Here is a 19036-nt window from a genome sequence, read left to right as displayed (position 1 = left end):
AGTAGCCCCGCAAATTGAACAGGGCTCTCTGAGGGTAGTTCGTGGCCGGAGGCCGTGTGGTATAGCGGTGCGCCGGGGTTTGGTAACTGGCAGCTGCTGGGGTGACTGGGGGTCTGTACTCCACTCTAGCAGGGGGCTTAGTGGTAGCAGTGTCCAGTTTGCGGGCATCCGTATACTCATCTGCCAAGCGAGCCGCTTCCTGCAGGGTGGAGGGTTTACGGTCCCGAACCCACTCTCGAACTCCTGCGGGTAACTTGTCGAAGCAATTTTCCAACAGGAATAGCTGCAGCACCTCTTCCCCAGATATGGCTTGGCACCCCGCTATCCAGTGAGCTGCTGTGCGGTGCACCTTACATGCCCACTCAAGGTAGGAATCTCCAGCTAATTTAACAGTGTCTCTGAACCGCCTCCGGTATGCCTCCGGAGTAACCGCATACCTGGAGAGCAGAGCCTCTTTTACCGTATTATAATCCCTGACTTCCTCATCTCGAATGGCCCGAAAAGCCTCTCTGGCCCGGCCGGATAATTTTCCAGATAATATCGTGACCCAGTCCTCTGCGGGTACCTTGTGTAGTGCACATTGCCTCTCAAAATCCGCAAGGTACCCATCAATCTCTCCTTCTGTTTCCAGGAAGTTTTTAAAAGCTGCAAAATTTACTTTTCTCTTTTCCATCTTAGTCAGTATTGTAATAATCCCCCTCTTCCTGAGGTTACTGGCTTGTGTAGTTGCTCTTCTGGGCGATAAGGTTCATTCCGTCGCTTGCCACCAATTGTTACGGTACCAACAGGATACCAAGGTTAATACCAGATGAACAATGTCCTGCATAGGGAATCAGCAATTCACAACCAAGCCAGTTTTCAGGTTTAAAACAGACTGACATTTATTAAAGGCTAGATGCCTAGTATTTATACAGGTTTGACACCCCCCCCCCCCCCAGATGGGGGTTGAAAGACTGTTGTACATTACATGGAGGGAACAAGCCCTTTGACATGATACAATAGAATTATATTACTTAAACACTTCAACCACAAGACACTCTTGGCCCTTCTTATCACTTAGGCGTTTTCTCTCTGGAGGTGATCAAACAATAGAATGCTTAGCACTAATTAGATTATAGCTGGAGCCAGCAACTCTGTCTTTAGAAATTAGTTTCTTAGCTAAACACAATTAACTCCTTCAGTCCTGACAGAAGGGTCTGTCACAATGCCTATTACTCTAAATTCGTAGACATTATCGTCCCTCACTTGCTATCATACTTTTTAGATATAGATAATAAAAACTATTTTACACCTCAAGCGCTTCAGGCCCATATAACCGTAATCCCTAAACCAAATAAATCCCTTGACCAGATCCCTAATTACAGGCCAATATCCCTAATCAATGCAGATGTTAAGATATTCGCAAAAATTATATCTACTAGAATAAATCAGGCCCTGCCATCCCTAATCCATTATGATCAGGTCGGTTTTGTCCCCGGTCGCGAGGCAAAGGACAATACAGTCTGGAATCTACATCTCCTTTGGCATGCCAAGACACAGGGTATCCCCGCGGTCTGGCTCTCCACAGACGCGGAGAAGGCCTTTGACCGGGTCAGCTGGTTATTCCTTAGGGCCACTCTGCAAAAATTTGTAATGGGAGACTCCATGCTACATAGAATTTTTGCACTATACAACTCCCCTAGTGCCCGTATATCACTTAATGGAATACTCTCCCCCCCCCCTTTTAATATCTCGAAGGTACGAGACAGGGGTGCCCCCTCTCCCCTCTAATGTTCATTTGCTTTCTTGAAGCTTTTGCATCCAAGAACAGACAAAACCAGGGAATTGGGGGTATTGTGGTGGGCCCTGAGACTTACAAATGATCTCTTTTTGCCGACGATGTTCTGTTTACTCTCTCCAACCCACGACACTCAATACCCCTCTTACTGGAGGAACTGGCCACCTTTAACAAGTTGACAAACTTTCTTATTAACTATTCCAAGTCCGAGATTTTAGGAGTTTCCCTAACACCTGAATTAGACCTTCAAATTAGGGCACAGTGCCCATTCCGTAGATGCAAAGACTCCTTAAAATATTTGGGAATCTTTCTCACTGACAGCATGGAAGAAGTATATAAATTAAATTATGTTGGTATCAGAGGGGCACTGGAGCGGGATTTATCTTCCTGGCATGCTAGAAATCTATCATGGATGGGTAGGATTAACGCAGTCAAAATGACTGCCTTCCCTAGACTCTTGTACATTATGCAGGCGCTTCCTATCCCTCTTCCCCCCCGCTACACTATAAAAATCCAACAGATGTTCAGCTCTTTTGTCTGGGGAGGTCGACAACCAAGAATAAATAGAAAGTTAATGACAGACTTACGGATCCATGGTGGACTGGGGGTTCCCAACATAGAACGATATAGACAGGCAATCTTTATTCAGAGGATCCTTGACTGGAGGGTCCATAAAGCCCAAAAGAGGTGGGTGCCTTTAGAGGAATATATTAATGGAGATATATGTCTGCAAGCCTCTTGCTGGCTTCCACACCCTGACAAAATGATAAAAGACATAGATAACCCACTGACTAGGGAGACCATGACTCAGTGGGAGATAGCTAACAAGACTAATCCATATCTTTCCTCTAGGCCATCTCCCCTCACCTCTTTGATTCATAATCCTGAGTTTTCTTTGGCAGACTTAGGGATTCACCATACAGACTTAGACCCCTCCTCGGACCTTACTGTTTCTCATCTCTTGGACAATGAACATATCCGTTCCCACAAGATTCTTCAGGAGCGGGGTCATGGATGGGTGGGTAATTGGTTCAACTTTAGGAAAATTCATCACTATATAATAACACACAAGCAAAGACACAATATGCTGAGACCTTTGACCAAATTGGAACAGTTGCTGTCCATGTCTGGCCCGTGCAAACACACCCTCTCAAAAATTTATGGAATTTTATCCCAACCCCCCCCCCCCCGGGCAACCTGCCATACTCTATTGAGGCTTGGGAGAGAGAGTTGGGGGTAATTATCCTTCCCCAGACGACATCCTCCATATTCACCAATACCAAGTACCAAGTCATCATCTTCATCGGCTACGCTAGTGGAGATGAATTACAAAATTCTCCATAGTTGGTACCTCACCCCCAGACGCCTACATAAGCTATACCCTGCTTCGAGAAATCGTTGTTGGAGATGCGGACATTTTGGTAGTGGAATGGGACATATGTGGTGGTGGTGCAACAGTATAAACAGTTACTGGAGGGATATAATATTAGAAATCGAGACCATTTCTCAGACTCACTTACCCCTAGATCCACTTGTATTCCTTCTAAATAAACATATTAAACTTCCCTCCAAGGCTCACACTATACTATTCCGTATTTTCACTAATAGTGCAAAGGCACTGATTGCCAAAAATTGGAAATCCCCTTCTCCTCCGAATGTTCTAATGTGGAGCCAGAGAGTTACAGACCTATTGGAAGTAGAAAAATACAGATTTTATAAGTCAGGTACCAGGGATCATTTCATTCTAGCTCAGGACATGTGGGATCAATATATTAAGAAGGACCAAAGCTAAGTACTGACCACCCTCTACCCCCCCTCTCTAAACCTGACTAAGGACGATCCTTTTAAATAATAACTCACTTCTATTTTCGGGACTGATTGTCAACATTTCTAAACAGACCGGGTAATCTATTAGATGAGATGGCTCAATGTACCTGTGGAACACACAAAGGCTATTTCATTTTATTGCTAGTGGAAGATTGTATTTTTTTTTTATTTTTTTTTGTTTTGTCTTGTCCTTGTTGTTTTCCCTTTTCTTTTCTTTTTGGTAGGTAATTATTTGGAAATTCACAGATGTAAGTGTATACCTGCAATTATTTTGATTGATCATAACTTGTATTATATGACCAAGGCGGTCACTATGTAAAGATGTTTTGTTTTCCCCTTTGTTGGTCTTTTCTGTAAAGTGAAAATATTCTTAATAAACAGAATTTGGAATAAAAATCTAAAATTACAAAAAAATAATAAACAAAATTATCCAAAATCATAAAAATTAAACTTAATCTAATACCCCTATATAAACAAAAAAGCCACCCTAAAATAAAAACACCCCCTAATCTATCAATAAACTACCAATAGCCCTTAACAGGGTCTTTTATCTAAAAAAAATGACTGAGTACCCCCTAACAGTAAAACCCCCCACCCAACCAACCACCCAAAATAAAAAAAACCTAAGTCTAAAAAAAAAACTAAGTTACCCATTGTCTCTTAAGGGCATTTGTATGGGCATTCAGCTCTTTTTTTATGGGCAATCAGCTCTTTTGCGCCCATTAAAAAATAAAAAAGCCCTTATCTAAAAACAAAACCCACCACAAAAAAGAACAAAAAAAACCTAACACTAACTCCAAAAAATTTACTCATAGTCCCTGAAGTCCAGACATCCATCTTCATCCAGGCAGCGAGAAGTCTTCAGCCAGGCAGCGACATCTTCATCTATTGTGGGGGCATCTTCTATCTTCATCCCTGTCACGCGGAGCTGACCAGGACCGGCGGCGACGACAACAACATGCAGCGCGGAGCCTCCTCTTCATGCGATCTCCGTCGCACACTGAAGATTAAATGCAAGGTACTCCTTTTATATTTGGGGTACCTTGCATTCCTATTGGCTGAAATTTTGAAATCAGCCAATAGGATGAGACTTGCCTAAATCCTATTGGCTGATTTGAACAATATCAAGTTTTGTAAAATGACCGATATTGTCATCAGGATTTTGGAGTGATCACATTCTCAATTTGGTTCTGCCAATAGAAGAGCTAAGCAGTAAACAAGTATTTTAACTATATCCACACAGAAACATGTTTACTGTTGTAAGTTCTTGATATTGGCATCAAAAAGCAAAATGCAAACAAAAATGAAAAATACAATGGCCCTTATTGCAAATCATAATTTACATGTGTTGAGATCAACCCATCCAAATCTATCCTGATAACTGTTAAACAATATAAATGCCATTATTTGCTCAATGGGAATACTGTGCATGTTTACTCACTGATTATATTGACCCTTTTAATAGTTTAAAAGTACTGTTTTTTTATTATTTCCAATTATTGTTTGATAAAGCACTGTTTTCTGGTTTGGCAAGATATACATCTGAAATCAAGAAGAACACTATGGGCAAGATTACAAGTCGCGCGGCAAATCAGTTGCGAAAACACCACACGCGTTATGGCTTTTTCGCGTTTGGGGTTGCGTAGCTATTTTAACTTGCAAAATAACTTATTTTGTGCGCGCATTAAGCCGCGTAATCCAAACAGCATAATCACGTGCACGTTCACGTATTCCCCTTATAAGTCAATGGAGAAGACAAATAGAAAGAAAACCCCCCCACTAAAACCCTAATCTGTTGTGCAAAGCCCATGACATATTCTCCATTAAAAGTGTACAGTACATTCAAATTAGAATATTTAAAATTGCGAAAATGTTTTCATAACGGAATATGTTCTATTTATTTCTAAATAAATATTTCTCTATATATGTGAGGATTTGTGGACTGACATCTTTTTTTGCAAGATATGCATATGAATATATATACCTAGATATCTCGAGACCTATATGAGAATATCTATTTGAAAATACATCTGAGATATTGTTTAATGTGCATAAGATTGTAATGGGAAATCTTTTTAATATCTCATAGTTAAAAATATTTGTATACATAGAAATCCATGTTTCTCTATGTATGTGTACATATCTAAATAAAAGAGAAGTGTCAGCGCTTAACAGCTAGGGTCGATGTAAGTAATGAATATATAAACTGATTGTAGCGTTTCAGGGTATACAACTGTGTATGTGTGTGTATATATATTTATGTATGTGTATATATGTCAATGTAAAATCCCTGCATCTGCTTATTTTTTCTAACACCCGAGATTGCATATCTTTGATCCCTTATAACTTTTTTGTGCAATATTTTTTAAAAATAATTTTTATTAGATTGTGTTATTATGAGTGTAAGTATACTTTGTAATGCATTTTAGAAGTGTTTAGAGCACAGAAAAAATTGTTGTGTAAAAGGAGAATGCGAGTGTGCAATCGCAATTTTTCAAGACTTGTAATACCTGCGCAATGGAAATTGATTGCGAAAAGACAATATCGCGCGCAGAAAAATCATAACACGTGACTTGTAATCTTCACCCTATGGGTTTCTATTAAAAGGAAGTGGTTGCAACTCGTCTCATTTTCTAAAATTCGAGTTTTAACAGATATCACACTGTGAAATGTAGAAACTTGCCATTGCAATAATGTACCCAAAAAAATGTTGGTATTTCAAACAGGATCGTGCCTTTGTGTCTGGAATTTCAAACAGCTGCAAAAATTAGAAAGCCAGACTGTCATGTACAGTTGTGTCTTTGTCTTCAGAAAGGCGCAATCCCGTTTAAAATGCTGGTTATGAAGACGACATTACTGAGAGTGACAATCACAATACAAGTGTGAACTAGAAACACACATTTACAGAACACAATTGCTCTAGCGCTACGGAATTTTGCGATGCCATACTAATAAATGATAATTATAATAAAATAATACACACAATGTTTAGATATCACATATTAAATACATATGAAAATTTGTGTCCCTCCCACTGCAGGCGAACTAAACAAAAGCAGTGAATAGAGCTTTAGTGAATCAAGACCATGAGGCCGAATTATCAAATGTCTGTCGGACCTGATCCGAAAGTGCGGATCAGGTCCGACAGACATCGCTGAATGCGGAGAGCAATACGCTCTCCGTATTCAGCATTGCACCAGCAGCTCACAAGAGCTGCTGGTGCAACACCGCCCCCTGAAGATTCACGGCCAATCGGCCGCCAGCAGGGAGGTGTCAGTCAACCCGATCGTACTTGATCGGGTTGAATTGTGGCGATCTCTGTCCGCCTCATCAGAGCAGGCGGACAGGTTTATGGAGCAGCGGTCTTTAGACTGCTGCTTCATAACTGCTGTTTCTGGCGAGTCTGAATAACTGTTGTTTCTGGCGAGTCTGAATAACTGTTGTTTCTGGCGAGTCTGAATAACTGCTGTTTCTGGCGAGTCTGAATAACTGCTGTTTCTGGCGAGTCTGAATAACTGCTGTTTCTGGCGAGTCTGAATAACTGTTGTTTCTGGCGAGTCTGAATAACTGCTGTTTCTGGCGAGTCTGAATAACTGCTGTTTCTGGCGAGTCTGAATAACTGTTGTTTCTGGCGAGTCTGAATAACTGCTGTTTCTGGCGAGTCTGAATAACTGCTGTTTCTGGCGAGTCTGAATAACTGTTGTTTCTGGTGAGTCTGAATAACTGCTGTTTCTGGCGAGTCTGAATAACTGTTGTTTCTGGCGAGTCTGAATAACTGCTGTTTCTGGCGAGTCTGAATAACTGCTGTTTCTGGCGAGTCTGAATAACTGCTGTTTCTGGCGAGTCTGAATAACTGCTGTTTCTGGCGAGTCTGAATAACTGTTGTTTCTGGCGAGTCTGAATAACTGCTGTTTCTGGCGAGTCTGAATAACTGCTGTTTCTGGCGAGTCTGAATAACTGTTGTTTCTGGCGAGTCTGAATAACTGTTGTTTCTGGCGAGTCTGAATAACTGCTGTTTCTGGCGAGTCTGAATAACTGTTGTTTCTGGCGAGTCTGAATAACTGCTGTTTCTGGCGAGTCTGAATAACTGCTGTTTCTGGCGAGTCTGAATAACTGCTGTTTCTGGCGAGTCTGAATAACTGTTGTTTCTGGCGAGTCTGAAGACTCGACAGGAACACGGGCCGTCAAGCTCCATACGGAGCTTGATAAATGGGCCTCCATATATGCAATCACACCTCTCAAATGTTAAAAAGTAAGGATTTTTGGCAAACAAAAATGTGTCTGCTCCTTCGAGAAACAGACAAAATGAAAAACAGATCAATAGATTAGAATCAACCCTAAATATATATATGCAAGCAATAGTGCAACTATAAGATGTTCTAACCTATTAAAGCAATTTATTTTTCTACTTTTATGTATTCCTGTTCAGTGCCAGGTGTCTCTTCACTGTAAGCTAATGATTTTTCAGAATTGATCTACATTTTGCAGCAGCTGCATTTCCAACCCCCCTTTTTAAGTGCAAGGAATTTCCTGTGATACAATATCAGAAAGCTGCATTGGCTTACAAGGAGGTGACTTCACACATCAAGAGTTCCCTTTCTAAACATTCCTTGTGCGGTGATGCACTACCTACAGATATATACGCACAGGCTGCAGACACACAAACAGTTTGACAGCTTTTAACAAAGAGGAAGTTACTACATTTTTTAACTGTTTTTATAATGTTTAGGTGTTACAAATTCTGCCAATTATAACATAGGATCAGAGGTATTGATATTGATATAATATATGAAAATGTCTATTTAGGTCTAATGTGTTTTTGATTAATTAGATGCCACTTACAACTTATTAGAAATAATACCTTCAGACACCCCACAAATTATATACACATTCAGTATCTCACTAAAGTGAGTACACCCCTCACATTTTTGTAAATATTTTATATATCTTTTCATGTGAATACACTGAAGAAATGACACTTTGCTACAATGTAAAGTAGTGAGTGTACAGCCTGTATAACAGTGTACTTTTGCTGTCCCCTCAAAATAACTCAACACACAGCCATTAATGTCTAAACCGTTGGCAACAAAAGTGAGTACACCCCTAAGTGGAAATGTCCAAATTGAGCCCAAAGTGTCAATATTTTGTGTGGCCACCATTATTTTGCAGCAATGCCTTAACCCTCTTGGGCATGGAGTTCACCAGAGCTTCACAGGTTGCCACTGGAGTCCTCTCCCACTCCTCCATGGCAACATCACAAAGCTGGTGGATATTAGAGACCTTGCACTCCCTCACCTTCCGTTTGAGGATGCTTTACAGATGCTCAATAGGGTTTAGGTCTGGAAACATGCTTGGCCAGTCCATCACCTTTACCCTCAGCTTCTTTAGCAAGGCAGTGGTTGTCTTGGAGGTGTGTTTGGGGTCGTTATCATGTTGGAACACTGCCCTGCGGCCCAGTCTCCAAAGGGAGGAGATCATGCTCTGCTTCAGTATGTCACAGTACATGTTGGCATTCATGTTTTCTTCAATGAACTGTAGCTCCCCAGTCCCGGCAGCACTCATGCAGGCCCAGACCATGACACTCCCACCACCATGCTTGACTATAGGCAAGACACACTTGTCTTTGTACTCCTCACCTGGTTGCCGCCACACACGCTTGACACCATCTGAACCAAATAAGTTTATCTTGGTCTCTGTCATGATCCAGCCTAGAATTGAACCTGGAACCTGTTTCTATTTCTGCTGCTGTTCTTTCCCAGCCTGCTGACTTACCTCTTCACCACCAAATGGCTTTGTCACAGGCTAAGAATATTGGTTTTCTGTTTGCTGCAACTTTGTCTTTCTGGCTCCACCTGCCTACCAGCTGTAACAAATCATATAAATCAGCACCTGCTATATTAGGCAGGTTTGATTTCAGTTCTGGGCCTTGACACTGAGTGTTTCCCTCTGACAGAGCCTCTGATCCTGATTCCTGTGTGAATACAGATTTGTAGAATTTCCTGGTGCCTGATTTCTGCTTCATTTTAAGACTACTCTTCTAGATTTTCCCTTGGCACTGTGTTTTGTTTCTGGACTATTTTCCTGGCAATTGATCTTGGCTAATTATCTGATATTTCCTAAGGATTGCCTCAGGTACTTTTGCTTGCTTGTTACCTGTTACTACAGAGTTCCAGTCTGCAGTCTATGCAAGTATCCTGCCTGTTATTACAAAGATCTGCATTCCTGCCTTTTACTACAGAGTTCCAGTTTACAGCATATGCAAGTATCCTGCCTGTTATTACAAAGACCTGCATTCCTGCCTGTTACTACAGAGTTCCAGTTTACAGCATATGCATGTATCCTGCCTGTTATTTCAAAGAACTGCATTCCTGCCTGTTACTACATAGTTCCAGTTAACAGCATATGCAAGTATCCTGCCTGTTATTACAAAGATCTGCATTCCTGCCTGTTAATACAAAGTTACCAGTCCGCAGCCTATGCAAGTATCCTGCCTGTTATCACAAAGTTACCTGATTACAGCATCTCTTCATATCCTGCCTGTTACTGCCAAGTTTTGGTCTACAGTTTATTTACATTTTTGCCTGCTTTAAGACTTACTAAACCAAGTTACTTTGTATTCTTATCTTCACAGGTGTATTTTATCTAGTTTGCATCTCTCTCCATTGCTAATTAACCTATCAATAAAACCTTCACCTTTATTTCATGACATACTTGAAAACGAGAGAAATCTCAATGTATCCTTCCTGGTAAAATATTTTATAAATAAATAAAATAAAATAAATACATTTCCTAAAACCTTGTACAAGTTTAATTATGCCAAAAAGGAAAGACTCACAGAGACAAAACTCAACTTTAAGCCCAAAACCTGACACCTCTGCACAACAGCTCCCCACACCTGAACCTGCTTCCTTGAAGAGTGTGACAGTCTCATCGGACCACAGGACATAGTTCTAGTAATCCATCTCCTTAGTCTGCTTGTCTTCAGCAAACTGTTTGCGGGCTTTCTTGTGCATCATCTTTAGAAGAGGCTTCCTTCTGGGACAACAGCCATGCAGACCAATTTGATGCAGTGTGCTGTGTATGGGCTGAACCCCCACCCCTTCAACCTGTGTAGCACTGCTGGCAGCACTCATGCGTCTATTTCCCAAAGACAACTTCTGGATATGACGCTGAGCACATGCACTGTGTGGAACCTGTCCTGTTCTGAGTGGAACCTGTCCTGTGAAACTGCTGTATGTTCTTGCCCACCGTGCTGCAGCTCAGTTTCATGGTCTCGGCAATCTTCTTATAGCCTAGACCATCTTTATGTAGAGCAACAATTCTTTTTTTTTTTCAGATCCTCAGAGTTCTTTGCCATGACGTGTCATGTTGAACTTCCAGTGACCAGTATGAGAGAGTGTGAGATCGATAACACCAAATTTAACACACCTGCTCCCCATTCACACCTGAGACCTTGTAATTCTAACGAGTGACATAAGGAGGGAAAATGGCTAATTGGGCCCAATTTGGACATTTCCACTTTGGGGTGTACTCACTTTTGTTGCCAATGGTTTAGACATTAATGGCTATGTGTTGAGTTATTTTGAGGGGACAGCAAATTTACACTGTTATACAGGCCGTACACTCGCTACTTTATATTGTAGCAAAGTGTCATTTCTTCAGTGTTGTCACATGAAAAGATATAATAAAATATTTACAAAAATGTAAGGGGTGTACTCACTTTTGTGAGATACTGTACATAGTGGACACTTGTACAAGTATATTTAAATATTAATACTAATTAATGTTCCAGCTTGAGCGTTAATTGTGCTAGAAGTAAGCTTTTTGCGCACGTCAGGTTGTGTCATATTATGAGTTGAAAGTAAACTGCAGAAGTTAGAATGTCACGTGTGCGTTCACGTATTCCCCCATAGAAGTCAATAGAAAAAAAAACTAACACCCCACTCTCACACAAACCCGATTGCATATTCTCATGTGCACTAACACAACATGAAAATAGGAATATTTCACATTCCAATGGTCTGCACATGCAAGAATATGTTTTATTTATAGATACATATTTCTACATATATCTAATGGTATTTTGGTAAAATATATATCTATACATATATATATATATATATATATATATATATATACACATACACACACATATATATACACAACAAAGGGGGTTGGTTAAGCACACCTAACAAAAACATTTTATATATTAGCACACATATTGTGGGAGCGCTGCCAAAATTACCAAAGTAAATACAAGACTAACAACAGTATTGGCACACATCCAAACAAATGAGACCACATATTATAAATGCAGCAAAAAATTGCCTGCAATAAACTTTTTACTTTTAAATAAAATTATGATCTTTGTCACACAATACGACCATATTCTGCTTAGCCAGTCACCACTTACAAGGTGTCCCAAGATAGACTGGCCCTAACACTATAAAGTTTAGCCTTACTAGGCTTGAATCATTCAATTCTAATATACCAAAATAGAATTCCAGCACTGCAGTACTATGCCTCAAATCAAGACTGCACAGAATGAGACTCCCTGGCTTTATATGTATAACTCAATTACATTGTCTGGAACACACCTGAGCAGGGTGGTATGCTTTAACAAAGGGATTTTGTCAGTCTCCCTTAGGTCCTTTATAATATGTGGTCTCATTTGTTTGGATGTGCGCCAATACTGTTGTTTGTCATATATATATACATACATATATACATATATATATATATATATGTATATATATATATATATATATATATATACAGTATATATACATGGTATATATACATATACAGACGTACCTCAGAGATATTGCGGGTTTGGTACCAGACCACCGCAATAAAGTGCATATAGCAATAAAGTGAGTCACACTTTTTGTTTTGATTCACAGTGCATATAGAAGTTATATTTATACTATACTGTAGTTTATTAAGCGTGCAATAGCATAAGAGATTAAAGGCTTACCAGGTCACTCCCAGAAAGGAGGGGACACATAACCCATGAACCTTATAACTCTAAATTAACTTAACAGACCCCAAAGGGCCAACCTTTAATAAAGACAGACGCTTATGTTTGGGAAAAACTGGACCATCACCGGTCCCCTTTATTAACATAATAAATTAGTGAATAAATAACCGACAGACTATAAACAGATGGCGGAAAATGAGAAGCTAAGACCAACCCCGGCCCGATCTAGACAAGGCAGAGAAATCTTCTCGGGTGGAGATGCTACTATGGGTGTTCCGAATTCTCCTGGCCTACCTACCCAGAGGGAGGGGCACTCCAGTTAACTGAAGTAATCGGCCCCACCCTTGTCAGCCTGGCCATCACTCCCCCCATTCACTCTCTCCATTCGCTCCTGGCCGCTACCTCCCGCAGTTACGGTGCTGATAGGACCTACCATCCAGTAGGCTCTGGGACCACCAGGCTGCTTAAGCCAGCTAGTCCGCAGAGGGAGGTCAAAACTACAGCTATTGGCTTACGTAGACTAGAACGCCTATCCCTATCTCTGCTGTAGCACCCTACCTACCTTATTTTTCTCATGCTGCCAACAATAGGGAGGGAGGGCAACTTGACAGCTTCTTGTCCAGGATCAAAGAGGAACAGGAACTGCAAACACCAGCTTAAGAAAGGTGAGCCACTCTCTGTCCCTGCAACATTGTTGCAACTTATAACACTCCCCTCCACCTTCCCTCTCCCTTCCAGCCTTAACCCTTATGACCCTGCAAGCCTATCTGGGTCTACACTTATTTAAGGGATTAAAGGCTTACCAGGTTGCTCCCAGGAAGGAGGGGACACATAACCTATGAACCATATAACTCTAAATTAACTTAACAGACCCCAAAGGGCCAACCTTTAATAAAGACAGACGCTTATGTTTGGGAAAAACTGGACCATCACTGGTCCCCTTTTTTAACATAATAAATAGTGAATAAATAACCAACAGATTATAAACAGATGGCGGCAAATGAGAAGCTAAGACCAACCCCAGACTGAAGAGGTCAGTGGCCTGATCTAGACAAGGCAGAGAAATATTCTCGGGTGGAGATGTTACTAGGTGTGTTCCGAGTTCTCCTGGCCTACCTACCTAGAGGGAGGGGCACTACAGTTAACTGAAGTAATCGGCCCCACCCTCGTCAGCCTGGCCATCACTTCCCCCGTTCACCCTCTCCATCTGCTCCTGGCTGCTACCTCCCGCCACAAGGGATAGCATCTCAGGGATCACTTGCCGCCACCCACCTGACCTGACTTACAGGAAGGGAGCGAGAGCCCTCGTTAAATCCCCTAAAAATAAGTCTAATCCCTTGTCAGTTAGATGAACCCCATCGGGCCTATATAGCTCCCGCATGTCGGCCGCAATAGCATTGTGCCATACCACAAAGCCCTGGGAACCAGTGACGGATGCCCCCACATCCAGGTTTAGTTTCTTCCAGACTCTATAGGCTGCCCCAGAAGACCCCATGTAGTGCCATTGATGTCTGGCTATAACGTTTGACCAACCAATGGTAACCCTGGGGATCCAAGCCCTAACCCAACCTAAGTCAGATTAGATGATCTTTGTGAGCTACAGGAAAGGGATGGCCCCCATATCATCCCCCCCCCAGGTGGATGATAATAATGTGGGGTTTACCCCAGCATCTGTGGGCATCGGTCAGGATGCTAGGGAGTTGAGGCCAGCACATACCCTTAAAACCTAACCAATGGATGGAAACCCTGGATGTGGGAAACCCCAATTCTGCCCTCCTGGAGAAGTGAGGGCACGGATCGCCGCCCAATGGGTGAAAGAGTGGCCAACGATCCAAACTCTTGAGGCCGCCTTGCGAGTACATAGAAAACAAATAAAATTAACGTGTCATATTAACAGTGTATACACTGAACAAAAAACCCTGGACCCAAGAGAAACGCCATTATTACTGCACAACTAAGTGCATCCCTATACTTGGCGAATATACAACTTATAATAGTTGGAGCGCCACCGCCCCAATTGTTTGATAGTATGTGCTGCCGTGCCATGGAGAGCAGCATTAGTGGCTGCCCCAATCCTAAATGAATGTGGTGATATTTTGGAGGGGTCCAGGCCAGACATCTTCACTGATTGTGCTAAAACCCTGTGGAATTGAAAAGAAGAGAGCCATACCATTTACTGCTGGCCTGTGCTGTAAATATGCTGATAGCGTGGACAAAGAGCAGCAATTCCCCTTGCGTTGGTAAAGTGAGCCATACGCCTCTGGCCTCCAGGTCAGTTTTTGACCGAGGGATGAATAACAAAACTGAAGAGGAATAAATCCTGACGTGGTCAAATTGCACCCCCTTATGTAAGTGTTTTTTAGAAGGGGATACCAATTTGTTAATACGGAGGGCCCCCGCAAAGGCCAAAATAAAGGCCGTCTTAAAATGCAAAACTTCGTAAGCCGTCCTACAAATTTCAATTAAAACCGCTACTAGCCTCTCAAGCCAGTCCTGCGTAATGGGCTCTCTAGTATAACGCTTATTGCACTGCGTGCGGCCCCACCCTTTAAGCGTCTGCCTAATAAAAAAGGACCCAGTAGGATCCTTGTTTCCCAGGATTTTAAAGAAAAAGGATAGTGCCACCAGACGCCACTGGACTGCGCCCTTGTGTAAACCTGCCTCTTGCATATACACCAATCATTCGCACAACATCACCTGAGAGCAAAGGTCCCTCAAAGATAAGTATTTCTTGGATACAGCCGCAAGAACTGACTCCAACATCGCCTGCACTTTACCTATGGGCAGCCAACATACCATCTCTAAAGTGTCAGTTTCTATGCCTAGGATGGTCAATTTAGTACAGGGTCCCTGGGTCCTGTCCTCTGCCAGTGGAACCCCGAGTTGTGCCATGAGGTCTCATCTCCGTCATGAGTTCACTACATCTGTCGGTCCCCTTTTCCCCTACCAGGAGAAAATCATCTAGGTAATGCGCTATGGGATCAGGTCCCACTAATTTGGCCACCGCCCAGTGCAAGAAGGTACTTAAACATTCAAATAGTGAGCAGGAGATAGCATAACCCATAGGTAAACAGCGGTCTACATAAAAACTACCCTCAAATTTACAACACATAAGAGGGAAGGACCTAGGATGCAGAGGCAACAGACGGAAAGCAGACTCAATATTCAGTTTCGCTAACAAGCACCTATACCTACCCCACAAACCAAGTCAAGAGCTTTATCAAATGACTGATAATGAACAGAGCTAAGATCAGGGTCAATAGCATTGTTAACCGAGCTGCCTTTGGGGTAGGAGAGGTGCTGAATGAGACAAAACTTGCCTGGTTCCTTATTTGGAATGACTCCCAAAGGGGAGATGACCAAATGAGGAAAGGGTGGCAAAGTGAAAGGCCCCAACATTTTCCCCTAAAGATATTTCTTTGGCTAGCTTTTGCCTTACTACCTCGGGATGTTGGTACGCTGATTTGAGATTGCAATGAGTTTGCGAACCCCAGACAGATTTACTTACTGGGATCACAAATCCATCCCTAAATCCCGCAAGAGCAAGCCTGCTACATAGCGGTCTGGATATGTGCGTAACCATAGCTCAAGGGCATCCACCCTCACCAGGGTGGGCACCCTTAGCTGTAGCAGGTGTACAGGCTGCACACCTTTTCTCCTGAAAGGCTCAGCACTCCCTACCCCTACGTCTATTTTTAGTTTGAAAACAAGCCCCCACGCCCCTACTAGTTGCGGGTGGTGAAGGGGATCTCTCTGGACCCAAACGGGACCACAAATGCATTTCCTGCGACCCAAATGTTAGTAACGTATTTCCGGCCATCTTTCTCCAGAACTCTGAGTCATACTCTCTCCATACACCATCTTTATGGTGCTGATAAATCCAGTGTATGATGGACGCATGCTTCAGTAACGCCTGGCCCTGCTCTGGGTGCTTATCCAGGTAACACAATGAAAGTATCCTAAAACATTTTAGCCACTCAAAGGTTTCGGGTCTATTTGCTCTCTTGGGGCCTGTGCCATCAAAATGCTTTTCCTTCTGTCTATTGGCCTCTACTAAGAGTTCAAAAATATTTACGTATCTCCCTTCGTGAATTCGTTTAACAATTTTCTGCTTCAAGTGACCATGGATTGAGAAAATGGGGCATGACAAAGTGTCCCCCCCTAGGGCTACCCTATGACCAGGCACTACAGAGGCTATCTGTGCATGGTCAGTGACCAAAGGAGAGGCTACCTCCTCTTATACATCCGCTTCTGACCTTTGGATTTTAAACCTAAGGATGTGTCACTATCTAAGTCTGAGTCTATAGTGGAGGAGTCTGATAAATGTTCCCTGGCATGTGTTGCAATAAGTAACTCACCACTCCCAACAGATGATGTTGACGGTACTTCTGCCGAAACTGCTGGCACAGCTAATATGGGATGTGAAGTAGCAGGGACCAGAACTGAACCTCCCGTAGCGGTAGCCCCTGATATAGTGGAAGTTGAAGGACGTGTGGACATGGTGCTTTCCGCCGTGGCCACCGTTGCCGTGTGGGCTGGAGGAATCTGTTTCTCTGACATCATCTTCTGTAAAATAGAGAGAAATTGGCGAGAACTTTGCCTATCAGACATAGGAAACCCAGGGGTGGCCTGGGAAGAGATACCTGGCAATTGCCCTATGTGACCTAATTCAGCAACTGACATCCTGCTTACGCTCACATTCACTCTGTTTGCATTTGCCAATGCATTCCTGGACACACTTTGCGCGGGGTTAATAGTAAGAATTGGCCTGTCAGTTGTATTCAAAGACACATTCATTTCACATACCCCCTTATTAGTTTCAGCATTGTGTTGCCCAATATGATCATTTGCCTCATTTATTCCATTGCCTGGTGCATTTGCAATGCCCAGTTAATTAACCCCTGTATGTCCAGTATTATTTTGTATAATATTCAAGCATGTTTGTGGAACTTGACCACCACCAACCCCTGCATGCCCAGTAGTATTTTGCATAATATTAACGCATGTTTGTGGCACTTGACCACCACCTGCTGGAACAGGCAAAGCATTATCCGTCCTAGTAACCTCATCGTTTTGTATAATATGGTTAACCTCTTCCTCGCTCCTATTCCTCATATTAACCCCTTCATACCCGTTAATGGTTTGCACATGTCCCTCCTGGCTAATATTAGCATGTACATTAATGGCGCTTTGTAAATTTAACCTTGCAGGCCCCACCCTCAGCATAGCTCTGTTTCTTTCCCTCAAGCGACCCGTCGGGTGGCCTCTGGCTAATGACCGCTTTCGATACTCACCTGCCAGAGCACCATGATGGACCGACAACCTTCCCTGTGTGCACGTGTAATTTTGAATGGTGACGTCACCGGAAGGCCTAGTTGGATAGGCAAATTCGGAGGGGGTAGGAGCGCAGGAAGAAGAGGGGCTGATGGGAAGGCCTGAACCACCCCATGAGGGGAAGTGATGTCCTGTGAGACCGGAAGGCCTAAGGGGATAGGCCAGGTCAGAGGCATGTGTGGTGGTAGGTTGGCAGGAACCGCGGCAACGGATGCACCCATCTGCAGCACCCCAGGAGGGGGCCCCATTAGTAGCTGAGGGGACATGGGCTGGGAAAGTTGGCCAGGTAGGGCACCACCTATATTAGGTCTTGTTACAGATATAGGCCTATTAGGATAAAGGGACCTGGACTAGTCCTCAGAAGCTGCAGGCCTAGTGGGGGTAGTATACAAAGTGGTAGAAGAAGGCCCAGGATGGGGGGCCTCATGAGTCAAAACCTGCTGGGAAATGTATTGGCCACTAGCAATTGCAGCTGTAATTGAAGAAAGCAGGGATGCCACAGCACCTGCCGCAGAGGGGAGATAGGGACTGAAAAAGATTTAAAAAGGGGGCTGAAGGATCGTGGGGAGCTAGTGGGGAGCCAGCAGCAACTGTTATGTTTGATGCAGGCTGAGTCTCAGGGACAGCGTTAATAGGAGTAGATAAGGAAACTAATGGTGGAAGATGAATTTCAGCCACTGTGGCAACTGAGTTTGTTGCTGCTTGCACTGAGAGAACAGGTGAAGGAGGGGGAGGGGGGGTCCTGAATATCAATTTGGGAAGAGGGTATTATATCCTCAGATTCAGTTATACTAATCTGTTGTTTTTGAACACCACGACGTGTAACAGACATCTTTCCCTCTCTAAATCTCAAAGTAGGAGCTGAAGAACGTCTGGCACGCCTCATGATGAAATAAGAGACTTGAAGATGGGGAGAACATGAACCAAATTGACAGCTTCTTGTCCAGGATCAAAGAGGAACAAGAACTGCAAACACCAGCTTAAGAAAGGTAAGCCACTCCCTGTCACTGCAACATTGTTGCAACTTATAACCCTCCCCTCCACCTTCCCTCTACCTGCCAGCCTTAATCCTTATGACGCTGCAAGCCTATCTGGTTCTACACTTACTTTGTGTTAAA

Source organism: Bombina bombina, chromosome 5 (genome assembly GCF_027579735.1).
Source record: "Bombina bombina isolate aBomBom1 chromosome 5, aBomBom1.pri, whole genome shotgun sequence".
Lineage (NCBI taxonomy): Eukaryota > Metazoa > Chordata > Amphibia > Anura > Bombinatoridae > Bombina > Bombina bombina.
This window is presented reverse-complemented; position numbering follows the sequence as displayed.